The sequence below is a fragment of the Tamandua tetradactyla genome, chromosome 6 (genome assembly GCF_023851605.1).
Source record: "Tamandua tetradactyla isolate mTamTet1 chromosome 6, mTamTet1.pri, whole genome shotgun sequence".
In the NCBI taxonomy this organism is placed as follows: domain Eukaryota; kingdom Metazoa; phylum Chordata; class Mammalia; order Pilosa; family Myrmecophagidae; genus Tamandua; species Tamandua tetradactyla.
This window is the reverse complement of record NC_135332.1, coordinates 174,123,667-174,151,147: the sequence shown is the minus strand read 5'-3', so window position 1 is coordinate 174,151,147 and position 27,481 is coordinate 174,123,667. Positions and strand designations below refer to the sequence as shown.

The following is a 27,481-nucleotide window of genomic DNA, read 5'->3' as shown; positions in this document are numbered from 1 at the left end:
TGCCAAAGGAGAGGAGACCTTACAAGCAAAGTCCCATCTTCATGGAGTTTGCAGGTCGGCCCCGCCGATCGAAGTTCAGAGTGGAAACGGTTCCTGACAAACCCCCAAATTGCTCCCGGAGGAGAGTACCCTGATGTGTGTGTGCCATGCTGCTCGGATGGGCATGCCTGAGTGTGTGATCCCAGCAACCGTGCACAGCAGACCATACAGCAGACCTGTGAAAACACACCTCAGCATTCAGGTTTTCTAAACTGCAGAGAGTGTGTGGCCCCCGGGTCGTGGCTGAGGGTGCCCGAGCGGACGCGTGCTCGCTGTGCCTCGCGTGCCAGCGCGTGCACAGCTTTCCCGATACCCGGCTGGGTCACGTAGATTGCAAGTAAAGATATATATATAAATTCCGGGGGCCTCTTGTGCTTGAGTGTGGTTAACCCTGGAGACTCTTTGGGTGTCCAGCTGCCCAGTACGAGAAGCCCCATGGCCAGGAATGGGCAGCCTCCTGGCCTCGCGAGGCCTGATGCAATATATATATATGTATATGTAACTTTTCTTCAAGTGAAACCTCCTTACAGCTTCACAGTGACCTCAGGTGGGTCTTGTTATCCCCAGTTCACAGATGAAGAACCTGAGGCCTGGCAAGGTCAAGGACTTGCTTAAGGGCGTGCAGCTGCTAAGTGGCGGGGATTCCACCGCAGGGCCTGAGCCCTGGCCCGTGCTGGCCTGTCTCCCCAGCTGGGTCGTGCTGGGGCTCCGGGTTCTAGTCCTGGGTTCACCAGCCGGGCCCAGCCCCCCTCATCCGGCGACTCTGCGATGGATCACCTGTGAATGTGTCCAGGCTTGTAGTTCTGTGGTCTCCCCACTTAGACGTTTACAGAGCGACATCCAGGCCAGCCCCGCTCTGGACCAGCGGGGAGGCCGAGGCTAAGGGCGGAAAGGCCCGGCCCAGAGTTGCACGGTGTGTGTGTGTGTGGCCGCAGTGAGCTCGGCTTGGCACAGAGGCTGAGTGTGTCACTCAGGGTCACACGCCTGACACTGCCTCGGCCAGGGCTGGGGAAGACCCCCGCGGGCAGAAATACAAGGGAGCCAAGAGCCTCGGCCCCACCACCAGCCCACAAGCTGCCAGTGCGTGTCACACCCAGAGGGCCGCGACTGCCCAGTCCAGTGCTGGCAACTACGGGGGTCCTCGTCCAGGGGTACAGTTTTTCACCACCAAAACTTTGAGAAATACTGCTTGGGAAAGAAACAGTTGAACTCAGAGGCAGAGCCTCAGGGGCCGTGAGGGGTACAGAGAGAGGCTCGGTGGCTTGGGGAGACCTCCCTAACGTGGACCCTCCAGGCTCAGGGAGGCAGGGGTGTGCAGGAGGTGGCCAGGCAGGCAAGGCGGGTGGGGCCTGGCCCAGGTGGGTGGGGAGGATGGCTCAGACAGCAGACCGGCCAGGGCCTGCGTGCAGGCCAGCCCTTCCCAGGGAACCTGAGCCAGGGGGTCAGTGCCCAGGCCAGACCTGGTGGGGGGGGGGAGGGGTCAAGGCTGGGGCTGGCATTGCTCCAGGCCTCCCCAAGCTGCTGCTGCCTGTTGGACTCGGGCAGCTCCCGGAGGCGGCGTGGGGGTGGCGTTCTCCCCCAGGTGGCCCAGACAGGAGGTGATGGTGCCCCACATGCAGGTGATGGCGGCGCACTCTGCTTCCCGACGCCGTCCTCTCCGCCGTGCGTGTCCCCCTCCAGCGCCGTGGCGCGTCCCCTTGGGGCCCGACCTTGCGGGCTCAGGTGCTGCAAGGGCCGCTGGGCCGGGGAGCGCGGCCTCCGACTCGCCGACCCCCGGCGCGGGGCGGGAAGTGCAGGGAGTAACTGATGCAATGTTTTTTTAATTAAAAAAAAAGAGCCTCTGTTTGTCGCAGCAGCTCCTAGATTTAGGATCTTCACGCCTGTCCGTTTCCTGCACACCCGAGGTTTTATGCCCGAGGTTGAATGCCAGAGTCTCAAGTTGCCCTGAAAGAGCTCCCCGGCCTGCGCCCACGAGCACGCCCCCCACCCCAGCCTTTGGAGACCCCCACGGCCCCCGAGGCTCTGCCTCTGAGTTCAACTGTCTCTTTCCCAAGCAGCATTTCTCAAAGTTTTGGTGGTGAAATGCAGGGGAAGTTTAGAAAAACGACATTTGCATGCTTCTGGCTTTACCCTCGGCCACCCCCCTCTCAGGAGTAAATGCGGAATAAACTGTGTACGACCTTGCAGGGGCCGCCCCCTTCCTCCAGCCGCTCCTCCTCCTCGGCCCCCCCGCCGCCTGCAACGAGGTGTGTGAAAGCCTCTCTCCAGATAAGCCCATCCCTGTCTCAGGACCTTGGACACTTAAAACCAGAAGCAGAGGCGCCTGCTCCCGCCTCCGCCCCCGCATTGCCTGGAGCTCGTTTGGGGAGGGGGCGTGGGGGAGTGCGCGTCCGCCCGCACCTCTGCTCCGCCCCGGGGAGCCCCCGCCCTTGGAAGGCACCCGCGCTTGCCGGGCCCGGCGCGCCGCGAGCGGCGTGGGGACACCCGCGGGCGTCCGAGCCCACCCGGGGGGCGGCGAGCTCTCGCCCCCGGGCCGGCGTCCTCTCCGCTGCTTCCCCTTCTTTTTGCTCTGCTCACCCCGGTGACCACCTTTTCAGGGCACGATGCAGCGGCGTTGCTCACAGTCAGTTCCGGGCCACCGCCAGCACCTCCCTTACCAAGCCCTTCCCGGCACCCCAGGCAGAACCTGCACCCACCAGGCAGTGACCCCTGTCCCTCCACCCTACTCAGCCCGGGCGCTCCACTCTACTTCCTGCCTCTGTGAATTTGCTTGTTCTAGATACTGCGTGGAAGTGGGATGGGACAGAGCCGTCCCTTGGTGCCCACCCGTGACTTCTGGCGTGGCTGGTTGGGTCCTGCAGCAACGTGGCGGGTGTCACAATCCGTAGGGTATTAGCTTTTCTTAATGCAGTGGGCTCGCTTCTGGGAATCGTCCTAAGGAACCAAAAATACAGAAATATGCCCCAAAAAAGCTGCACAGAGACTTTCAGCCCAGCCTATTTACTCTTTCAAAAGTAGTTGGAAATAAGCTGTGCCTGACAGTAACCAAGTCCCTCAGTCGGCCGTGCTGTAGCCACACAGTGGAATGTTATTTGGCCACTCAGGGCTGTGGGGACTGTGGGGAAGTTAGAAAAACAGGCCTTTATTTAAAAAACAGAAGAACACTTGAAGGAAATGCACCCAGATGGGGTCAGGGGCTGCGTTAGCGTGAGCAGACATGATGTTTTCCTCTCCTTTCCTAAGAAACCTAGAACTCTACGGTTTCCAGGCAAAGAAAGAAAAGCCACGTTTAGATCACTTAAACCATGCGCAAGTCAGTTAGTCAAACTCAGGTCCAGGCATTCCTGGGATTACGATAGTAATAGTCTCTTGGGAAATAAATATGTAAATTTTAATTGTTCAGGGAGGGTGATGATACAATCTAATCTCAAATTTTAGGACATAGATGGCCTGATTCGATGGGCAGATAGAATTGATAGAACAGATGAGACGAAATGTTAAAAATTGGTCCAGCTGAGTGTCTCGGTGGAGGGTATATTGGAGTGCTCTGTATTGGTTGTGTATTAGTTTTGTAACTGCCTGTAAGTTTGAAATTATTTCAAAATAAGAACTTAAAAAATACTAACAGGCCAGATAACAGAAATTCTGGAATGTGATATCTACCATTGGGTCAGACTCACAAAGACCTATGCATGAAACGATTTACCAATGAGGAGACCTGGGGTGGGGAGGTGGTCAGAGAGGGGGCACCTGATTTTTCTGGGGTCACATCCCTCCTTCCCTGTCAGTAGCTGAAGGATTAAGGGAATGCAATACCAAGTCATAGAGAAATTATGTTCAGGGAAAGGTGAGATGAATGACGGCTAATTAGCGGTATCCAAGCATCTTCTGTTTGGATGGCTTTGTGCCAAAGCAAAAATGCACTTGTGGTGCAGATGGGGGAGTCGCGGGTGGAGGCTGCCGTGCGCCCTGTGTCCTGCAGTGCAGCCAAGGACTGTGCCAGCAGCACCTTCAGTCTCCCCTGAGCCTCCCTTGCATCTGGAGAGGGAGTGCTTGGTTTCCCAGGTGGGGCTGGGGAGAAGGGACCTCTTTTCAAAACCTGTGCTGGGGGATGGGGGGTGCAGGGGCAGAGAGGACCCCGTAAGGAGGTGAAGGCCCCTCCGCGATGGCAGAGCTGTAAACCCTTTATGGGATTGCGAGTTTCCGGACAGTTTCTCTGGCATTTAAAATGCAGGGTTTTCTTCTCCAGTTCTGTGTCTGTTACGCAACCCACTTGTCATCTTTGCCTGCCTTTGGGAGAGGTTCTGATTTTAAACTCCTCGGCTGTTTCTTTTTAAGGGAGGCACAAAATAGCGAAAGGTGACTGTTCGTAGGTGCTGAACATATGTCTGATGAATGAATGTATGAACTGATTTTCTACTTTGGGTGGAAAGTTGAAATTGGTGTATTTTTAAATATTTCAGACCCCAAGATTTTTCCTTTTTACTGACGTATATAAGTGTTTCTATGATCGGATGTGAAACGGAGACACATTTCAGCATCCCAAATAGCTGTCGAGTGCCCAGAAAATCCCTTGTCTTCCCCATTTCCTTTCCCGGTCCCGCCTCCCAGCCCGCATGCTCTACCCCCCCTCCACCCCCACCCCACTTCTGGGCTTTTCCTCTCCTGAGCACCGTCTAGAGGACGTGGGAAGTAAATCCACCCGTGGTGCTGTTTTGAATGAATGAAAGAGTGAATTAATCAACCCACGGCAATTTATTGGACCAGCCCTGGGCTTGCAGAGCTGGGGTTTTTACATGTCCCTTGACTCAGGGTTTGTGGGTCCCAGGAAGAAGATAGCAATGAAATGCGGAGTGAAAAAGCTGGAGGTGGAGTTTGTACGGGGCACCATGTCCTAGTTAGTTCCCGTACAACCTGCCCGGGAGGGTCCCTCCACCAGCACGTGGTCACTCTCGGCCAGCGGATGGGAAATAAAACCAGGCTTCGTCTTGGGAAGCAGCAGCAGCATGGGCCAGCACTGAAGGCTTCATTCCCTGGGGTGGGGGGTTCACCTGCTCCTGCCCCCGGGGTCCAGGACGGGGGACAGGAGCCTCGGGGGCCTCCCTGGGGGCTGCCAGGGTCGCTGCCCTTCTCCATCATGAGCCCTGCCCGCAGATGCTGCCAGGACGGTGCACCCTATTCCGTCTCCCAACCCCTCACCCACCTTCCTGCCCCCCTGGCCACCTCCTGAGGGGCGCTGCCACCCCCTCCTGTCCCCAGGAGGGTGGGGGGCTTCTCCCCCGGGAGGCGGGTGGGGTCCTCCCTGGGTCTGCCCTCCGTCCTCAGCACCCCGCCTCGCCCACCTCCTCACCTTCCCTGAGCAGGGGCTGCTCCCCCGTTAGGGGGAAGGTGGAGCGCCACCTCTCTCCCAGGTGTCCCTGAGTCCATGTGCAGCGCTGGATTACAGGTGAGCTTCCTGGCGTGCGCTGTTCCACTTAGCATTGACCAAACACTGTGCCTTGAGTCTTAAAAAGGAGAGAGAGAAAGGGAAGGAGAGAGAGAGAGAGAGAAGAGAAAAGAAAAAGAAGGATGGAAAAAGAAATGGGCTTGGATGATAGAAAATAAAGCATAATGATATCAGCTTACATCCACGAAGTCCCTTTCGTTTGTTCTGTGGCCTTCCTCTCCCTCGACACTGCTGAGCCCCAAAATGGGAGTTTTCTGTTTTGGATCCCCAGTGCCAGGCTCCAGGAGGCCTTGCTCCGAAATTGTAGGGTGACTGTATAACTTTTTCAGAAAAAGTCCAGAGGGGTTGAGTGATTTTTCCAAGGCTGCACAGCTGGTCAAGGTTGGAATTGGGACTGACTTTCTTAACCGGCACTTCTTAACTCCTCTTTGGGGCCTCTAGCAAATGCATCCCGGGCAGACAGATGATGAGAAGCCAGAAGATGCAGCTTATTAAAGATGAGAGCATTCCAAGGCCACCCCGCCCCCCCCCCACCCCAAGGCGGGTGCTCCATGTCCTCCCAAAACTGTTCTGTCCTGCTTCTGGCTGCGGGCTCACCTTCCTCCCCTCCTCTTCCCTGGCCCCTCCACCCCATGTCTATGTCACGCTTGGTTTCGTCCAGAGATCTGGGATGCCCCACTCAGACCCCAGTTTTTAGGGGGTTGAAAAGCCTGAAGTACAGAGTGCCGCCCCCCTGCCTGCTGCGGGCTCAGCACTGGGTGACAGAAGACGCAGAGGCCAGACGCCTCCCTGCGGCCACGGCACAGCTCCAGCCTCGCATAGTTCTTCTCTGTGAAAATGATCATTCACTCCCCAGACACGTCCTGCCGTGTGGGGAAGTGAGAAACCCTCCCGGAGTCCCAGCAGGGCCCCTGCGCTTGGCAGTAGATGCTGCAGGCCCCTCTACCCAGCTCGGCTGGGGCGTCACTTGGGACCTCGGCTCCGAGGGAGGCCCGGGGCCCGGAGAGTCCACCGTGGAGGCCCCCAGCAGCGCTCTCTCCCCTCCCTTCCTGGGCCCCGTGGGCAAAGCCTCACCCTCGATGTTTTCAGCAGACAGCACTGAGCATGAACTCCACGCCAGGGTTTGGACGAGGTGCCCCATCAGAGAATACCAGGACGCAGGCCCTGCCCGCTGAGGGTCCCAGATTGTGGAAGGAAATAGTCACAAACACAAATAACTATTAACATGTGTCATGGTTGGAAACTGTAGGTACCCAGAAAATCATCTTCTTAAAGCTCATCCGTTGCGTGGGTGTGAACCCATCGTGAATGAGACCTTCTGAGGTTACTTCAGTTAAGATGTGACTGACCTCATTTGGGATGGGTCTTAATCCTGTTACTGGAGTTCTTTATTTTTATAAAAATAAAGGATCATGGCAGCTGGCCTTCGGGAAGAAGCCATGGCCCTGATGATGCTTTGATTTGGACATTTTCACAGCCTCAGAACTGTGAGCTTGTAAACTAATGAATTCCCATTGTTTACGCTGAAACCATTTCATGGAATCTGCTGTGAGCAGCCAAGGAAACTAAAACAACATGCAGAAATGTTAAAATCAAGTTATGGAAATTTTAAAATGTGCAAAACAATGCTGTGCATTGTTTAGGTATACTGTCATAGGGAGTAAAAGTATTAAAAATGCACAGAAATGATAAACACCAAGTTCAGGATAGTTTTTACCTCTTGGGATTGGGAAGAGGGATGAGTAGGGTGGAATATCCAGGCTTCATTTATATTTGTTATATTTTATTCCCTGGGTTGGGTGGTGGGTGCAAGCAGTGGTTTTTATCATTTTTTGTACATTTATTATTTTTAAATGCCGTTTTATTGAAATATATTCACACACCGTAAAATCTATCCGGAGTATGTAATCTAGGCTCATAGTATCATCACATAGTTGCATCCTTTTTTTTTTTTTACATGCACAGGTACCGGGAATGGAACCCGAGTTCCATTTATTTTTGTACATTTTAAGATATACAAAAAGTATATAAACATATTACAGAGTAAAGTTTTAAAAATAGGGTTGCATAAAAGGGATTATTGGTAGAGTCTATCTTTAAAAACATTTTTATTGAGAAGCCTTCACGCACATACAGTCCATCTATAGTATAAATTCAGTGGCTCACGATATCATCACATACTGTATATTCATCACCGTGATCATTTTTAGAGCATTTGCATCACTCCACAAAAATAAAAGAAAAAACTCATACATTGTATACCCCTTACCCTTCCCTCTCATTAACCACTAGTATTTCAGTCTACCCAATTTTTTTTTACCCCTTATCTCCCCATTATTTCTTTATTTTTTGTCCATATATTTTTTTACTCATCCAGGATAAAAGGAGCATGAGGCACAAGGTTTTCACATCCACACTCAGTCATATATATATATATATCTGTAAAAGCTATATAGTTATATAATCGTCTTCAAGAATCAAGGCTACTGGAACACAGCTCAACAGTTTCAGGTGCTTCCCTCCAGCCACTCCAATACACCATAAACTAAAAAGGGATATCTGTATAATGTGTAAGAATAACCTCCAGGATAACCTCTCGACTCTGTTTGAAATTGCTCGGCCACTGAGACTTTATTTTGTCTCATTTCTCTTTTCCCCCTTTTGGTCAAGAAGCTTTCTCAATCCTTTGCTGCTGAGTCCTGGCTTTTCCTGGATTTCTGTCCCACCTTGCCAGGGAGATTTACACCCCTGGGAGTCATGTCCCACATAGAGGGAGGGCAGTGGGTTCACCTCAGAGCTGGCTTAGTGAGAGAGGCCACATCTGAGCAACAAAGTGGGTTTTCTGGGGGTGATGCTTAGACATAATTAGAAGTAGGCTTAACTTCTCCTTTGCAGGAATAAGTTTCATGGGGGCAAACCCCAAGATTGAGGGCTCATCCTATTGATTTGGTTGGCTCCACTGCTTGTGAGAATATCAGGAATTCCCCAGATGGTGAAATTTAATATTTCCTCCTTTCTCCTTAGTCTCCAAGGGAACTTTGCAAATACTCTTTAATTCTCTGTTCAAATTGCTCTGAAATATATCAGGACATCACACTGACCTGTACAAACTAACGAGATCTCAAGCCCTATTCAAGATTCCATGTAATTATGGTGTTCAAATAAACTGACCTACAAGTTGAATTAGATGATGCACTAGCCAAAATACAAATTTTGCACCCAATAAACATCTCTCCCTTTGGTTTCACATAAAAGTTGAAGTTTTAAAATATGAACCATCATCCTTTACCCTGTATTCTATTCTAACTTACCTTAGTCCTGCCCGGATCAGCTTCATTCGTATCTCTAGTCGAAGCTTGGTCCCTTTTTCAACTTTTAAAATAGTTGCTCTAGTGAGTAATACTGACTTTCATGGCTTCAGAGCTCTAACTCTGAGTCTCAGATGTCACATAAATACCCAAAGTTTCTGGGATGACTATGTTATACACAAACAGCTCAGTATCTCAGAATTTAGAAATAACAGTTGCAACTCCAAAATAGATGTGACTACCATAAGAGCTTACAAGCTAAAACCTTTACAATAGGGCCCTGCTGGATAACCCATGCTCTCGGCTTCAATTCTGAGTTGGTGTATTCAAGTTAGTCCATTTGAATGAGACATGATAATACTTGCCTTTTTTCCTAATATTTGTCTTTATTTCTCACATTTCATTCAACATGCTGTCCTTAAATTTCATTCACCTAGTTGCACACCTGCAACTTCACTGAATGTATTTACCATAGCTCCCCCTTGCATTCCTCAGGCGTTGTACCCTTAGGCAACCTCCATCCATTGGGTTTCAGGATCATAAGGCAACCCCACCCCAGCCTTCTGTGGAACCAGCATGCTGCCCTCCAAGGGGCTGCACCTCTCAGTTTCCCTCCCGAGAGTGAATAGGTACATTTCTTTCTCCACATTTTCTCTAGCACTTGCTTCTCTATGTTACAGTTTTAGTTTGCACGTCATGCAATCCAACCTAAGTAAAACATCAGTGGTTCCTGTTATGATCACATAGCCATGCCTTTGCCACCATAATCTGTATGAAAACATGTGCTTTTCTTCTGCAAAGAGCCTCATACCCCTCCCTCATATTCCCCACTTGTTGATATTTAGTTTTGGCGTAATGCCTCTGTTACAGGGGAAGTGTATTACAGTGCTACTGGTGACTATAGACCCCAGCTTGCATTCTTCCTGTATACTATCCCGTTTTCAACACTTTACAACAGTGACATTCATTTGTTCTCCCTCATGCAAAAGCATTCTTACTTAATCACCATCATTGTTCACTCTAGGCATTCCTGAGTGTCTCATCTCAGTCTTTTTCCTCTGTCTTTCCTTCTGGTTTCATATGCACCAGCCCTGCTGCACAGTCTGTCCTTCTGCACCTTTTTGACTTTAACTCTCAAATTTCACTCATTAATGTTAGTTCATATTTGTGAGACCATAAAGTACTTGTCTTTTATTTCTGACTAATTTCACTTAGCATAAATAATATCCTCAGGGTTCATCCACATTGTTACATTGTTACATTGTGACTTTATTCTGCCTTACAGTTGCATCATATTCCATTGTACGTATATGGACATTTGGGCTGTTTCCATCTCTTGGCACCTGTAAATAAAGCTGCTGAAAACATTGGTGGAAAAAATATCTGTTTGTGCCCTTGCCTTTAGTTCCTCTGAATATATACCTAGTAATGAGATTGCTGGATCATATGGCAATTCTATACTTAGCTTCCTGAGGAACTGCCAAACTGCCTTCCAAAGTGGTTGTACCGTTTTACGTTCCCACTAACAGTGGATAAGTGTGCCTCTTTCTCCACATCCTCTCCAGCACTTGTCGTTTTCTGTTTTTCTGATAATAGCCATTCTAGTTGGTGTGAGATGATATCTCATTGTGGTTTTAATTTGCATCTCCCTAATAGCCAGGGAAGTTGATCATCTTTTCATGTGCCATTTGTATTTCTCCTTCTGAGAAGTGTCTTTTCATGTCTTTTGCTCATTTTTTCTCTTTTCTTTCAAACTTCTATTGTGGTAACATATACATGGCTCAAAAGTTCCCATTTTAAACATTTTCCAATGTACAATTCAGTGGCATTAACTACATTCACAATTTCATGCCACCTCCCCCCACCCCCCTATCTGTTACCCAACCTTGAATCTGGACAAGTGTGTAGGGTCCTGAGGTGGTCCCCAAGCTCACCCCCCAGTGCCCTCGCCGTGCTGGGACTATGGAAATGGAGTTTGCCCGGCTGACTCTAAGCAAGAGGAGCTGAGTCGGCCTGAAGTAGGCAATGAGTTCTTTTAATCTTGGTCTGGAGGTTGGAGACCTCTAGGGATTGAGGGGTGGTGGAAAGGCTTCCATTGCTGGCTTGGACAGTGGAGGCACGTAGCCTCTGGTAGCCGAGAGTGGCTCCTGGCTGGCAGCCACCAAGGAAATGGGGATTTAGTCCCTTGACCACAAGGAAATGAGTCCTGCCCCAACTGCCTGAACCTGGAAGTGGAGCCTGGAAGTGGATCCCAAACTCCCGATGGGAGCACAGCTGGTCGAGTCTTCATCTCAGCCTTGTGGACCCGAGCAGAGAGCCCGCCCTTCTGTGCCTGGGCTTCCCACCTGCAGAACTGAAAGAATAAACTTCACTGCTTTAAGCCCCCAAGTCTATGGACGTGTATTATTTTTGCCCATTTTTAAGTTCGGTTGTTTGCTTTTTTATTGTTGAGTTGAAGAATCGCTTCATATGTTCTGGATTCTTAACTCTTATCTGATACATGGTTTCCAAATATTGTCTCCCATTGCATAGGCTGCCTTTTTACTTTCCTTACAGAGATCTTTGATGTACAAAAGTATTTAATTTTGAGGCAATACCATTTATCTGTTTCTTTTTCCATTGCTTGTGCTTTGGGTGTAAGGTCTAGGAAACACACCTCCTATCACAAGATTTATAAGATATTTCCCTACATTTTCATCTAAAAGATTTTATGGTCTTAGCTCTGATGTTTAGGTCTTCGATCCATTTTGAGTGAAGTTTTATATAGGTTGTGAGATATGGATCCTCTTTCATTCTTTTGCATATGGATATCCAGTTCTCCAAACAACATTTATTGAAGAGGCTGCTCTGTCCCAGTTGGGTTGGCTTGCCTGCCTTATCAAAGATCAATTGCCTGTAGATGAGGGGGTCTATTTCTGAACACTCAATTTGATTCCATTGGTTAGTTTAGAGATTTTTATACCAATACCACACTGTTTTGACCATTGTAGCTTTATACTATGCTTTAAAGCCAGGTAGTGTGAGATGTTCCACTTCATTTTCTTTCTCAAGAAATTTTTAGCTATTCAGGGCACCCTGTCCTTCCAAATAAATTTGGTTATTGGTTTTTCTATTTCTGAAAAGTAAGTTGTTGGGGCTTTAATTGGTATTACATTGAATCTACAAATCAATTTGGGTTGAATAGACATCTTAACTATACTTAGTCTTCCAATCCATGAACATAGTATGTACTTCCACTTATTTAGGTCTTCCATGATTTCTTTTAGCAATTTCATGTAGTTTTGTGTGTGTAGGTTTTTTTTTTTATCTTTAGTTCGATTTATTCCTAACCCTTTTATTAATTTGATTGCTATTGTAAATGGAATTTTTTTCTTGATTTCCTCCTCAGTTTGCTCATTGCTAGTATTTAGAAACACTACTGATTTTTAAGTGTTGATCTTGTACCCTGCCACTTTGCCATTCTCATTTATTAGCTCTAGTAGCTTTGCTGTAGATTTTTTTTGAGATTTTTTACATATAGTATATCATTTGCAAATAGTGAGAATTTTACTTCTCCTTTCCAGTTTGGATGCTTTTTATTTCTTTTTCTTGTCTAATTGCTCTGGCTAGAAATTCCAGCACAATGTTGAGTAACATTAGTGACAGTGGACATCCATGTCTTGCTCCTGATCTTAAAGGAACAGCTTTCAGTCTTTCCCCTTTGAGAATGATGTTAGCTGTGGGTTTTTCATATATTCCCTTTATCATGTTAAGGAAGTTTCCCTTTTATTCCTATCCTTTGAAGTGTTTTCATCAAGAAAGGATGTTGAATTTTATCAAATGCTTTTTCTGCATCAATTTAGATGGTTGAGTGTTTTTTTCCTCTTTGACTTATTGATATGATATATTAAATTAATTTATTTTCTTGTGTTGAACAAGCCTTGCATACCTGGAATAAATCCCACTTGGTCATGGTATATAATTCTTTTAATATGCTACTGGATTTGATTTGCAAGTATTTTGTTGAGGATTTTTTTTTCTTTTTTTTTTTATTAATTAAAAAAAGAATTAACAAAACAATTAGAAATCATTCCATTCTACATGTACAATCAGTAATTCTTAATAACATCACATAGTTGCATATTCATCATCTTAGTACATTTGCATCGATTTAGAAAAAGAAATTAAAAGACAACAGAATAAGAATTAAAACATTAATAGAAAGAAAAAAAAAAACAAAAAACCTATACTTGTTGAGGATTTTTGCATCTATATTCATTAAAGAGATTGGTCTGTAATTTTCTTTCCTTGTAGTATTTTTGTCTGGTTTTGATATGAGGGTGATGTTGGCTTCATAGAATGAGTTAGGTAGCTTTCCCTCCTCTTCAATTTTTTTGAAGAGTTTGAGCAGGGTTGGTACTAATTCTTTTTTGAATGCTTGGTAGAATTTGCACATGAAGCCATCTGGTCTTGGGCTTTTGTTTTTGAGGGAGCTTCCTGATGACTAATTCAATCTCTTTACTTGTGATTGGTTTGTTGAAGTCTTCTATTTCTTCTCCAGTCAATGTTTGTTGTTCATGCCTTTCTAGGAACTTATCCATTTCATCTGTGTTGTCTAGTTCATCAGCATATAGTTGCTCATAGTATCCTGTCATTACCTCCTTTATTTCTGTGGGGTCAGTAGTTATGTTCCCTCTTCCGCTTCTGATCTTATCTATTTGCATCTCTCTCTCTCTCTCTTCCTCTCTCTCCCTCCTTCACTCCCTCCATCCCTCTCTTTTGGTCAGGCTAGCTAAGGGTCCATCAATTTTTTTTTGTATGCTATATGGCAAGGTCACATTTCATTGTTTTCCCATGTGAGTATCCCATTATTGCAGCACTATTTGTTGAATTTTTTTTGTTTGCTTTTTTTGTTTTTTGGGGGGAGGGGGGTGGGGTGGGGAAATGCATGGACCAGGAATTGAACCCAGGTCTCCTGCATGGCAGGTGAGAATTCTACTACTGAACACCTTTGCACCCTCGGGTCCATTGATTTTCTCAAAGAACCAACTTATGGTTTTGTTGATTTTCTCTGTGATTTTCATGTTCTCATTTCATTTATTTCTGCTTTAATATTCATTATTATTTTCCTTTTGTTTGTTTGGGGTTTGTTGTTCTGTTTCTAGTTCTTCCAGGTGAACAGTTAATTCCTTGATTTTTGCTTTCTTCTTTTTAAATATAGGTATTAAAGGCAATACATTTCCCCCTCAGCTCTGCCTTTGGTGCATTACATAAATTTTGATATGTTGTGTTTTCATTTTCATTTGCCTCAAGATATTTACTGATTTCTCTTGTAATTTCTTCCTTGATCCACTGGTTGTTTAAGAGTGTGTTGTTTAGTGTCCATATATTTGTGGATTTTCTGGCCTTCTGTTATTGATTTCCAACTTCATTCCATTATGATCTGAGAAAGTGTTTTGTATAATTTCAGTCTTTTAAAAATTATTGAGACTTGCTTTGTGACCCAGTATATGGTCTATCCTTGAGACTGATCCATGAGCACTTGAGATAAATGTGTATCTGGTTGTTGTGGAGTATAATGCTCTATAAATGTGTGTTAAGTCTAGTTCATTTGTCATATTATTCAAAATCTCTGTTTCCTTATTGATCCTTTGTCTATCCATTGATGAGAGGGGGGAATTGAAGTCTCCAACTGTTATGGTAGAGGTGTCTATTTCTCCCTTCAGTGTTGTCAGTGCTTTTCTCGTGTATTTTGGAGCACTCTGGCTTGGTGCATAAATATTTATGATTGTTGTGTTATTCTGTTGAGTTGTTCCTTTTATTAATACACAGTATCCTCCTTTGTCTCTTTCATTTGTTTTACACTTGAAGTCTAATATGTCAGGCATTTATATAGTTACTGCTGCTCTTTTTTGGTTGTTGTTTGTGTGAAATATCTTTTTCCAACTTTTCACTTTCAATCTGTTTTTGTCCTTGGGTCGAAAGTGAGTCTCCTGTATACAGCATATAGATAGATCCTGTTTTTAAATCTGTTCTACCAGTCTGTATATTTTGATTGGAGAGTTTAATTCATTAACATTTAATGTTGTTGCAGTAAAGGCAGTATTTTCTTCTACCATTTTGTCTTGTGGATTTTATATGCCATATCTAAAGTTTTTTTTTCTTTTTACTTTTACTGATAGTCTTCATTTCTACACTCTTCTCCAGACCTCTCTCTCCTCTCTTCTCCTATCTGCCTGTTGTGCTCTCTTTAGTATTTCTTGTAGAGCTGGTCTCTTAGTCTCAAATTCTCTCAGTGACTGTTTGAATATATTTTAATCTCCCCCTAGTTTTTGAAGCATGGTTTTTAGTTGGGCATAGAATTCTTGGTTGGCAGTTTTTCTCTTTCAGAATCTTAATTATGTCATACCATTGCCTTCTCACCTCTATGATTTCTGCTGAGAAATCCACATATAGTCTTTTCAAGTTTCCCTTGTATGTGATGGATTTCTTTTCTCTTGGTGCTTTCAAAATTCTATCTTTATCTTTGACATTTGACAGTCTGATTAGTGAATGTCTTGGAGTAGGTCTATTTGGAGCTATTCTGTTTGGGGTATGCTGTACTTCTTGGATTTGTAATTTTATGTCTTTCATAAGAGGTAGGAAAATTTTAAAACTTTTTTATTGTATAGTATAACCTACATACAAAGCAAAAAAATTTTAAAAAAGCAATAGTTTTCAAAGCACTTTTCAACAAGTACTTATAGGACAGTTCCATATTTGTCATGGACTACCATACAACCCTCTCTAATTTTTTTCCTTCTAGCTGCTCCGGAATATAGGTGGCTAGGAGGCGTAAATATTTTTTTTTATCTTCACAACTGACTTTTTTCCTTCTTTTCTTGTGAAAAAATAACATATATACAAAAATGCAATAAATTTCAAAGCACAGCCCCACAATTAGTTGTAGAACATATTTCTGAGTTAGACGTGGGTTACAGTTCCACAATTTTAGGTTTTTACTTCTAGCCGCTCTAAGATACTGGAGACTAAAAGGGATATCAATTTAATGATTCAGCATTCATATTCATTTGTTAAATCCTATCTTCACTGTATAACTCCACCATCACCTTTGATCTTTCTGTCCCTCTCTTTAGGGGTGTTTGAACTATGGCCATTCTAAATTTTTCATATTGGAAGGGTCTGTCACTAATATGGCATAGGGAGATGGAACTATCCAATGTCCTGGAGAGGCTGGGCCCTCTAGGTTTCAGGACTTATCTGGACCAAGGACCCATCTGGAAGTTGTAGGTTTCTAGAGAGTTATCCTAGTCATGGAACCCTTGTGAATTCTTATATATAGCCCTAGGTGTTCTTTAGGGTTGGCTGGAATGGTCTTGGTTGGGGTTTGGCTGGTTATGATACATAGCAAGATCTAACTGAAGCTTGCGTAAGAGCAACCTCCAAGTAGCCTCTTGACTCTATTTGAACTCTCCCAGCCACTGATACTTTATTAGTTACACTTCTTTCCCCCCATTTGGTCAGGGTGGAATTGTTGATCCCACAATGCCAGGGCCAGATTCATCCCTGGGAGTCATCTCCCATGTCGTCAGGGAGACTTTTCCCCCTGGATGTCATGTCCAGAGATGGAAAATTTTCAGTGATTATTTCCTCCATTAGTCTTTCTGCTCCTTTTCCCTTCTCTTCTTTTTCCAGGACACCCACAACATGTATGTTTGTGCACTTCATGTTGTCATTCAGTTCCCCAAAACCCTGATCATGTTTTTCCATTATTTTCCCTATCTTTTCTTTAGTGTGTTGGATTTCAGATGTCCTGCCCTCTAACTCACTAACCTTTACTTCTGTCTCTTCAAATCTGTTGTTGTAGGTCTCTTTTGTTTTCTCACCTCTTCTATTGTGTCTTTCATTCCCATAAGTTCTGCTATTTGTTTTTTCAAACTTTTGAGTTCTTCTTTGTGTTTGTCCAGTGTCTTCTTTATATCCTTCAACTCTTTTGCCATATTTTCACTCAACTTGTTGATTTTTTTTTTATATTTGTATTGTCAAACCTTAATAAACAAACATACCAACCTGCTTGACATACAAACATTCTATACATGGTGTATAATCTATGGCTCACAATATCATCACATAGCTGTGTAGTCATCACCATGATCATTTTTTTGAACATTTACATCACTCTAGCAAAAGAAATAAAAAAGAAAAAAAAAACTCATACATATCATACCTCTTACCCCTTCCTCTCATTGACCACTAGTATTTCCATCTACCCAATTTATTTTAACCTTTGTTCCCACATTACTTGTTTATTTATTTTTTAAAAATATTTTTATTGTTGATTTGATTTTTGATGAGATTTTGCATGTCTGCTCAACATCCTTTGTTACTTGTTTTAAGTCTTGTATCTCATTTGAAATGTTGGTTTGTTCCTTTGATTGGGCCATATCTTTGATTTTCCTAGTATGACTGGTTATTTTTGCTGGCATCTTGGCATTTGATTTCCTTAATTAGTTTATTCTGGAGGTCTTTTTCACTCTTCTACCTAGCATTTTTTGTTGGATTCCTTTGTTCTCTGTCTGTTCTTTGTCATCCAGTTCAATGTATTCTAGACCTCTAGGACATGTTCTGTTCAACTGATCAGAATTTTTCAGCTCTTGTTTTTCTGTTTCTTGCCCCACCTATATGGAACCCCCCCCTTTTTTTTTGAGGAGGGTCTCCTCAGATGTGATTTACCCCAGTCAGATTTTCCCAGACCAGACTGCCCCACTTCTCAGGAGGAGAGAGTAACCAGTATCAAGTTCCCCTAAATGTGAGACCCAGTAGGCTGTCAGACTTTCCTATGAAACCTTTAGACTCTGTGCTTTCCTATCCTGCTCAGCATATGGTGCTTGTCTGCCCACAGCTTCCCACCAGTGTGAAGTGATGTGGTGCCTTTAATTTTAGCAGTCTCTCCCTGCGGGGGTGTGGTCGAGACAGCGGTGAGGTAGCAGGTAGGCTTAGCTTGCTTCTGTTTTCCAGCCCCTGGGGCTGAATTCCCTGAAGGAGGGCAGCCACTTGATCTGGCCCTGCCCCCTGTTTCTTGGGGAAGGTACACGTTTTAGGGAATTAACCCCATACACCTGACCATTTACATTGTCTTTCAGACGTGTCTTAATTCTGTCCTTGCCTGGGGCAGTGCTGGAGCCTGAGAGTGCTGGCAGGTCTATCTAATGAGCTGTCAGGAAGTTAAAAAAAAAATGAAAAGTCTTTTCAGAGCTGGACTCCCGCTCCCTGGGTTTGCCAGTCAAGAGTTGGAGTTGGAATGTGGCTCTGCGTGTCCCCAAGCTCTGTGTGTCCCCTTTCTTGGGTCCAGACCTTTCCTAATATTTTGTGCTGTACAACTCAAAAAGCCCCTGCCCCCTTTTTTTCCCTTCAGTCCCTCCCTGTCTTTGCAGGGGTGAAAAGTCCTCGTTCCTTTAATGCTTATTCAGGTTTATCTGTGCTCAGGGCCTGTTTTTTGCATGTGTGTGTGTGCGTGGGTTTTAATATGCTGTATGGTGGGGTCACATTTCATGCTTTTTCCACGTGAGAATCCCATTATGGCAACAGCATTTGTTGAATTTTTGTTTATTTGTTTCCTTGTTTGCTTGTTTTGGAAAGTGCATGGGCCAGGAATCAAACCCGGGTCTCCTGTCAGGGCCTGCTTTTAGTAGTCAGAATTTGTTAATTAATTCTGTAATGGGAGCTTGGCTGAGCTAATTCCTTGCTACTAGTAAAGTCTGTTTCCTTTCCTCTTGGGGAACCAGCTGGCCCCTGTGACTTGGGGGACTTACAGTTCTGGGTGGGGTCTCAGCTGTTCCACCCATTCCAGACTGGTGCACACTGTGTGTCCAGTCACTAATGTCCCGACAGCAGTTGTTCCATACAGTTCCTGGCTATTTACTAGCTGCTCTGGAGGACAAACTAAATTCCATACCTCACTATGCTGCCATCTTGCCCTTCCTCTTTTGGTAGCGTCTTGAGCTAGATACAGTGGCTTGGCCTCCCCGCACCTCTAGCCAAGCACAGGGTTTGGTGAGGTTCTTACAGAAAGCCTGGAGAGGCTGAGGAAGGCTTTACAGAGAAGCTGACAGTAGGAATGACTTTTAAAGACCATTTCTGGGAACAGCATTTCAGACAAAGGGAACAGCATGTGAACAAGCAAGCAGGACAACATTCAAAGATCTACAACGTGTGAACTTGCAGTCGCCTCAACTCTGGAGAAGTCCTTCCAGAGTCTGTTTTGTTCTTGAGCATTTATATTTAGAATGACTCAGAATCTAGGTCGATTTGGAGTCAACTCAGGATGGAGTCCACGCTGGTTTTAAAGCCAGGCTAATTTCCTGAGAGCAAATTAAGGTTTCCTGGGACCTTGGCATTGTGGGAGATTGGTCCTAGCCCAAGGAGATTGGCTTCAGCTGCAAGTGTAGCTAGCTGTTGGTAGAACAAGACTCAGATAAAGCAGAGTGCAAAAGCTGGGGGTAAGAAAGATCATCTTGTACAGAAATTAGCCATATGTGGTTCTCTGAACACCTCGTGGGTGCCATTGTCTGACATTAAAGACTCATCTGGGAAACTGCTTCCTGCTCGGATCCAGGGGAGGAGGCAAGAGGCCAAGCTCTCTGTTTAGTAGTTGGGAATAATGTATATTCAAGATCCATTTTCTTTGAAAACCTTGCAAAAAGAACAAACTCACTGGGGGGCTGGATTAAAGCACTGATGCAGAATTTCATCAGCGCTTAATCAAAGGCATTGATTGTTTTCTGCCCCCCCTGGCTTGCCCTTTATTTGTGGAAACCTGCTCAGTAGGGTTTCCTTAAGGCTGGTCCCGGGCTTCCCCTGCCCAGCCCCCTTTGTCCCCTGGAAGCCATCCACGTCCTTGTGGGTCTCGAGCAGCTTGGCCTCGCCACCTTTTGCCACTCACTTTGAAATGGAGGCCACTCGCTCCCAGATTTCAAAAGAGAGGTACCTCTCTGCACCCCAGGTTTCTGCAGGACGGAGGAAGAAACTAGTTTGTGGGCTGCTGTTCCAGGAAGGGACCTTAGCCAGGATCGAGTGCAGAGGTGACATTTTCAAGCCTCTGAGTCCCCAGAGGTAAGAGGGCAGTGAGTTTTCTCCAAGGTCCAGCCTCACCTGTTGAAATTTTCATGAGGTACCTCCTGTAACCCGAGTCCACGTTCTCCCTGGGAGGGCCTTTTCCAGCGCGTGCAGGTGTTCGTGGGGTTTTTTAATGTGGCCTCGACCTGCTGTGTGACAGCCTAGTGGCAGGGGAAGCCCCATCAGCAGCCTCGTGGCCCAGCCCAGGAGAACTGAGCATGGCGCTCACACTGGGAACCTGTAAATCCTGCAGGAAATTACGGTTACATCCCACCTGGGAAGCTCCACCCCTGGGGTTGTGTTTAATCACCGAGTTGAAGACTCACAGCGTCTTCCCCTGGATTTATGAGCTAGTCCTTTCCCACGTTTCATCTGCTTTTTATTAAGCACTTTGGGTGGGGGTGGGGGGTGGTTCTGTGTTTATGGGACCTGAGTAAACACAAATCCTTGACATTAATTAGGAAGCCGGTAGTGTAGTGGCCAACCAAGGAGGCCTGCTCTGTCTGTCTTTCTGTACCGTGGATGTGAAGGGAGAGTAGGAAGAACAGGGGACCCTCACTAGGCAGTAGGCTGGTCTGGGGGTGAAGGATTGTGTGGTCTCTGTCCCCCATCCCAAGTCCCCCAACAGCCGACGTTTCCTGAGTCTCCTAAATTGCATTCTGAACAAGTCACTTGGCATTATCTGCACCTCATTCATTCATTCACTCAACAGAGGAACGCGACTTTCCTAACACTGATTTCCTGGCCATGCCTCGGAGGCCAGCCGGTGCTACCTCTGTTCATTCCTGTGTCTCTGGACCTAGAACAGAGCACACAGCAGGCGCTCTCTGAAGTGCCCCAGAGGGAGGGCACAGGGTGCATGGGGGCCCTAAGGATGGGCCAATCGCGGGAAGCCAGGTGGGAAAGCCAAAAGCTGGTGGGGGCGCAGGGAACTGCTGTGATACAGGGAGAGTGAAGGAAGAGACCCGGCTGGTTGTCCTGGCGCTGGCAGCTGGGCACAAGTTTCCTAGTCCACGGGAAAGAGTCTCACCGTCAGCATCTTACCTGCTCTTTCCTCCTTGGCTCCCGTTTCCCCAGGGGCCTCCTCTTCCGTATTCCCACTGGTCCTTCCCCCAGGACATTCATTCTGCTCCCCACCGCACCACACCCTGGGGACACAGCAGTGCATGGGGCGGGGGGTCTCCTCTCCCTCCCAGCCAGAGAGTTCGGATTGAGAGGCAGGCAGCGGTGACACAGGGGGCCGCAATCCAGGGAAATCTTGGGGTTCTGTGCCTTTGAGGGCAAAAAAAACCTAGCCAGAGATATGAAGGGGGGCTTCCCAGAGGAAGTGGCATCCAGAGGGCCAGGGTTTTATTACTCTCTGTACTTCTGGCTCTGACCTCAGTGCGTCACATAGTAGTTGCTCAGTGAATGAGTGATGAATGGGCAAAGGCGTGTAGAAGAGTTTCAGACAGGGAAGCGTGGTGCAAGTGATAGGGGTTGGTTCTGTGATTTGGGGAGGGTAGAATAGGGTACCTAAGACGAGCTTCTCCTGCCGGTTTCCTGAGGCCCAGCTGTTGTCTGCCCAGCCAGCGGGTGATGGCTGCAGCCACGTGTCTCCCACCCCCACGTGGGAAGGCAGGCTGCCCCAGGATTGACATATTTTAGCCAGTTCAGCAGCCAGTGGCCAGCAGCCCCTCCGGATCAGACCCGGGTTGGGACACTCAGCCCAAGTCCTCAGGCCCATGGTGTGCGGGCTGTGGGGTGGGTGGAGAAATGGGGGTGATTTCCAGGAAGTGGTAAAAAACTCTGAAGTGCATGTTCATACCACTAACCCCTAAACCCTCCCTTACAATCGCCACCCCCAAAGTGAAGCAGGCTCTTACTTATTTATTTTTTGGTCCTCTCCTCCGCCTACCGAGTGTCTGGAGAGTAGAGATGCAGCCGATTCATCTTAGTTACCCCAATACCTAGCACAGAGACTGGCACAAATGGGTCTTGGATCCGTTTGCAGAATGAATGAATGAACGTCAGTGAATGGCCATTAACTTATTCTGAATGTAGCAAACCCTGAATGGCTTTATGGGGTGAGAGGAGAGGGATGTTTCTGGAAATGATCTTTTTTTTTTAATGTAATTTTACTGAGATATAGTCATATACCATATAATCATCCGAAGTATACAATCAGTGGCTCATAGTATCATTATATAGTTGTGCATTCATCACCACAAGCAACCTTAGGACATTCTAATTACTCCAAAAAAGGAATAAAAATTAAAATGAACACTAAAACATCCCATACCCATGACCTTCCTTATTATTATTATTTTTTAGTCTTTACTGCTCATCTGCCCATACGCTGGATAAAGGGAGTGTCAGGCACAAGGTTTTTACAGTCACACCGTCACATTGTAAATGCTCTGTAGTTATACAGTCATTTCCAAAGGTCAGGGTTACGGTGCAACAATTTCAGGTATTTATGAAAATAACCTTTCGTAACTCCTTTTGATGTTTTGCAACAGCAGATGCTTGAAATTCTGCTTGACACTGCAGCCCGTGGTGAGAGAGGAAGAAACGCTTCCTCCTGCCTCCGTCTGTCCCGCCCAGCCGGGCAGACCTGGGGTCCACACCTGCCCCCGCTTCCGGCCCGCCAGCTCCTCACAGGCCGGGACCGTCCCCTTTCTCTCTGTGCTCAATGCCGTGCCCGACTCATTGTGGCTCAGCGTTTCCCTGAACTGAATGGACCCTGGCTGGGTGGGGGTCTGCCCACACAAACGGGAGGCAGGAGACAGAGGAGCCCCCCAGGCAAGCTCCGCAGCTCAGCGAGAGGCCGAGGCCCATCCCAGGGGCAGGGGGTTCTCACCGCGGCCTCGGCGGGACACGCCTGTCAGGGTTTCCAGTCACAGGCAGCAGAATTCGCTGGGACTATTTTATGGACAGGAGTTTGGTGAGACGTTAATAGGAAACTCCCAGAGTCAATAGGTAGCCTGGAGTGCCTGGTTTGCAAAGTGTACTGAGGTTATGGCCAGGACATCTGCTTGGGACACTTGCCATCACCACTGGACTCTCGACTCTCAGTCACCCCTGCCTTCCCTGCCACTTTGTGACACTTGGTCCAGAGTGTCTTGAGTGGCAATGCTCCCTTGGCCCAGCTGAGGTCCCAGGCTGGTGCCCCAGCAGCCAGGAGGCAGCAAGAGGAATGTCTGATCCCCTCCAGCTTCCTGCCGGGCCCTGGGGCCCCAGGGCTTACATGCTGGGGGTTCCCCCAAACAGAAAGGTGAGTGGGAGACTGGGGAGTCCAAAATATGGAGAATGCTGACACCCCAGTTCACTCACTTGTAGAATGAAGTTAATGCATGTTCATGACACCAGTAACACTATAACTGGGCCACGGAATGACTCAGCAGTTCCAGGGTGGCAAAAGTCGGGGTGATGGGAGAGGACTCTGTGTATGTATTCAGCCCCAGTGCACAAGGCACTCCTCACCCCAGGGGGCCTGTGAAGGGATCTGAAGGAGGGTGCAAGGAGTGAGCAAGGTATATGGATGGTGGGGGGGTGGGATTTCTGCAGGAGGGCTCAGCATCTTCAAACCAGGAGGTGACGGGTGTCCCAGTAGGTGGTCAGTTTGGAAGGGAAGGCAGAAGCCAAAATATGGGTGACCTTGCATGCCAGGGGTCAGCAGACATTGTGGTCTCTAAGCAGCCACAGGAAATATGTAAATGAATGGGCATGAGTATGTGCCAAATAAAACTGTGTTCCAATAAAACTTTATTTACAAAACTAGGTGGAGGGCCATGAGCTGTGGCTTGCTGACCCCTGTGTATGCCATGCAAAGGAGTTTGGGCTTTATTTTGATATAATAGCAATTTTGGGTGGCTGACAACAGTAAACACATCTCAAGCTTGCTTAACTAGAAATGGAAGTTAACAAACACATGTGCTGGAAACGTTCAGGGGGTAGGGCAGGCTTTAGGTGAGTGTTCTAGTTTGCTAGCTGCTGAAATGTGATATATCAGAAATAGAATGGCTTTTAACAAAAAGGGGAAATTTATTAAGTTGCAAGTTTACATTCTAAAGCTGTGCAAGTCCATAAAAATGTCCAAATAAAGCAACCAAGAAGAGGTTACCTTCACTCAAGAAAGGCCGATGAAGTTCAGGGTTTCTCTAACTGGAAAGGCACATGGCGAACATGGTGACATCTGCTAGCTTTCTCTCCAGGCTTCTTTTTCATGACACTTTTTCATGTGGGGGCATTTTTCCTTCTTCATCTCCAAAGGTCTGTGACTGTGTGGGCTCCTGTGGTTCTCGTGGCCCTCTCCAAAATTCTTCCTTTAAAGGATTCCATTAAACTAATCAAGACCCCCCTGGAATGGGTGGAGTCACATCTCCCTCTAGTCAAAAGTTAAATACCCACAATTGGGTGTGTCACATTTAATCAAAAGATTCCAATTTGTATTACTGAATAGGGATGAAAAGAAATGGTTGCTCCCACAAGACTGGATCAGGATTAAAACAAGGCTTTTCTAGGGTACATAATCCTCTCAAATCAGCACACTGGGGTTCATTTCCCTCCTGCTCTCTCTCTGCCTCCTGTGTGTGCCTTCCTTGTGGGGCAGCCTGGCTCTGCAGTCCCAGGCTCCATGCCACAGGCTGCATGGTCCAGGGGAGAAGAGAGAAGTTTCCCGCCTCTGCCTGGACCATGTAGGTCCCGGGCACACCATTGAGCCTAACTCTGTGGCCAGGAGAATGCCGAGCGCAGTTTCGCTTCGGCCTGGGTTCGCTCCTCCATGAACTCATAGCCGCAGGGCAAAGGGGTTTGGACGACCCTGCTGGCTGCAGGCTGGTCAGGACCACCCTAGGCTGGAGAGTGGTGGGTCCAGCCCAGTCCACCTGGCTGCTTGCCGCCTGGAGGGGGGGAGGGGTCCCCCCCAGGTGGGATTGTGAACAGAGGGGTGATGCGTCAGACTTATGATTTTTAAGTATCTCTGTGGGGAGATTGTGGAGGAGAGCCAGGCGGGAGGCAAGCACAGGGCGAGGTTGTTTGTGAGACCAGGTGGTCAGAGACAGTGGTGGTGGAGATTGAAGGAAGAGATGGAAGTGAGAGCTCCTTCACAGGTGGAGTTGGTGGGACTCGTGACCATGTGTGTGACAGCTGGTGGGGACGGACGGGGCAAAGTTGTCAAGCAACATGCATTTCTAGCTTGGTGTGTTAGCTTGAAAGCTGCTAGAATGTAATATACCAGAATTGGAATGGCCTTTAAAAAGGAGATTTTATTAAGTTACAAGTTTACAGTTCTAAGGGAGTGGAAGTGTCTGAACTGAGGCACCAAGAGGTGACCTTCACTCAAGAAAGGCCAGTGGGTCAGGAACCCTCTGTCAGCTGGGAAGGCACGTGGCTGGCATTTGCTGGTCCTTTGCTCCTGGGCTCCACTGCCTTCAGTCTCTGTTCGTTTGGGGGTCCCTCACTTTGCTTCTCTGGGGCTGGCTTTCATCTCTTGGCTTCCCTTGGCTTTTTCCAGGTTCTGGCTTGCTTAACATCTCATGGGAAGACACACGGCAATGCCTGCTGAGCTCCAAGCATCTCCAGACATCCGCGTCTCTGCTCTCTGTCAGCTCTGCTCTGAAGTTTCTGTCATTTCTGACTCTCTCCAAAATATTTCCTGTTTTAGAGGATTCCAATAGACTAATCAAGACCCACCTGAAATGGGTGTTCCTTTCTGCCCTGGCCGCCAGGAAGCTCAGAGCCACATTTGTGCTTAACCACAGCTACTTTAAACAGCCCTCAGTTCAGTCCCTTTGCTGCGTTTTGGTTTCCTCTGTTGGCCTCCCCAGCCTGACGTTGTGCTCCTGGCTCTTCACAAAGCCAAGTCCTGCTTCCTCCGTTTAAATCCTTCTTCTCCAACAGTCTTTCTTGTAGAGCTCGCCGTGCTCCGTCTCGACATGCTGTTCCTTCCCCTTAAGCTCCTGTCCATCTGTGTGGAGCGATGAACTGCTTTGCTGGTTTCCTTGTTAGGTCACCCAGCCCCCCACCACCCCAAAGGTAGGGACCCCTCTTTCCTCCCCAGGGCCTGGCACTATGCCTGGAACTGTTAAGTGCTCAGTAGATGTCTGTAGAAAGAAACCAGGCCGAGCCCTGCAGTCATTCACACACCTGACCAGTACTTGCTGAGCATTTCTAGTGCCAGGAAGGTGCTGCCCTCGCGGCCAGCGACCCAATGGAGACAGAAGAGGCAGTCTTTGCCCTCTTGGTGTTTTCATTCCCATTTCTAAGCCAGCTCTGCCTTTAAACCACATCTTGTCCTTGACTCATTCATTCATTCATGCAATATATAAATATATAGAGAGGACAAACATTTATTGAACACCTACGTACTGCATATGAAACATGCATATATATGCATATGTCTGTGTACACGTATGTCTATAAAACGGCTGTTTATTGTGCACCTACTTTGTGCCCACACTGTGTTGTGCCCTGGCAAGAGCACAGCCTAGTAGAGGAGGCAGAGGCAGAAAGGAGACGCCATTTTCATATCCTGAAAAGTGCCCTCCAAATAATGACCGGACAGAGAGGGGATCCTCGGCAGCACTCCTCCTCGGAAAGGTGTGGTGTGAACTAACAGAGAGCACCCAGGCCTGAGACAGAGCCTCGGCTGCTTCTCTCCATTGCCTGCCCTCTGCTGAGGGACCCACCCCAGTGGCACCTCAGAGACTTAAGTAGGTGCCGGCCCCAAATAGAGGTTAAAATACTCAACAAGATGGAAACTGCAGGACAGCACGCGACTCAGTGAGACATAAGACTGTGCTTTGTTTCCTTCCAATTGGCAATGGGAGGGGGTCAAGTCAGTGAAAACTGAAGGCATTTCCCCCTCTCTGCCCCCTTTTATCCTCTCCTCATCTAAAACTTCAGCAGTTTTCCCAGTCTTCTTGAAGGGCCCTTTTCCTTGGTCCCTCCCCATGTGGGTTTTAAAGCTGAAATGTGGGCGGCCCCTTCAGTTCATTTGTGCTGCCTGCGGTGGCCCAGGACCTTTCACTGGCAGGGGTCCTACGTGCTGGTCCCACTGGATGCTCACTTTTTTGTGTTATTTTAGAACAGCTTTGTTGAGGTATGCTTAGGAAAATAATGACACCCCCCTCCCCGAAAGGTGTCCATGTCCACATCCCCAGAACCTGTGAATGTGGAACTTTATATGACAAGAGGGACTTTGCAGATGTGACTAAATTGAGGATTCTGAGTTGGGTAGATCATCCTTCATTATCTGGTGGGTCCAGTGGCATCACAGTTGTCCTTATAAGTGGGAGGCAGGGGGACCCGAATCAGAAGGAGACTTGGAGATGCTGCACTGCTGGCTTTGAATGTGGACGGAGCGGCCAGGAGCCAGGGAATGCCGGCGGCCTCCGGGAGGTGGACGGTGCAAGGAAACAATCTCCCCCAGAACCCCGGAGCGAGTGCAGCCCTGCCAGCACCTTGACTCTAGCCCAGTGAAACTGATTTTGGAGTTTTGACCTCCAGAAGTTTAAGATAATGAATTTGTTTGTTAAAGCCACTGAGCTTGTGGTAGTTTGTTACAGCATTAAAACAAAGCTAGCGCAAGGTATATTGTATATAACATAAA

General features: G+C 47.1%; 1 protein-coding gene across 4 annotated transcripts in view; it reads left to right on the top strand.

The window, feature by feature from the left end:
• The window catches only part of CYRIB (CYFIP related Rac1 interactor B), a 197,033-nt gene that overhangs the window by 8,660 nt on the left and 160,892 nt on the right, over positions 1 to 27,481 (top strand). Inside the window, exon 1 of one of the 4 annotated variants that reach the window (XM_077167659.1) lies at positions 24,916 to 24,980. The exons of the other annotated variants lie outside the window; for them this stretch is intronic. The gene's annotated coding sequence lies outside the window, so the exon portion shown is untranslated. Of the gene's footprint in view, positions 1 to 24,915; positions 24,981 to 27,481 lie in introns of those variants that run through there. 4 annotated transcript variants of the gene reach the window in all.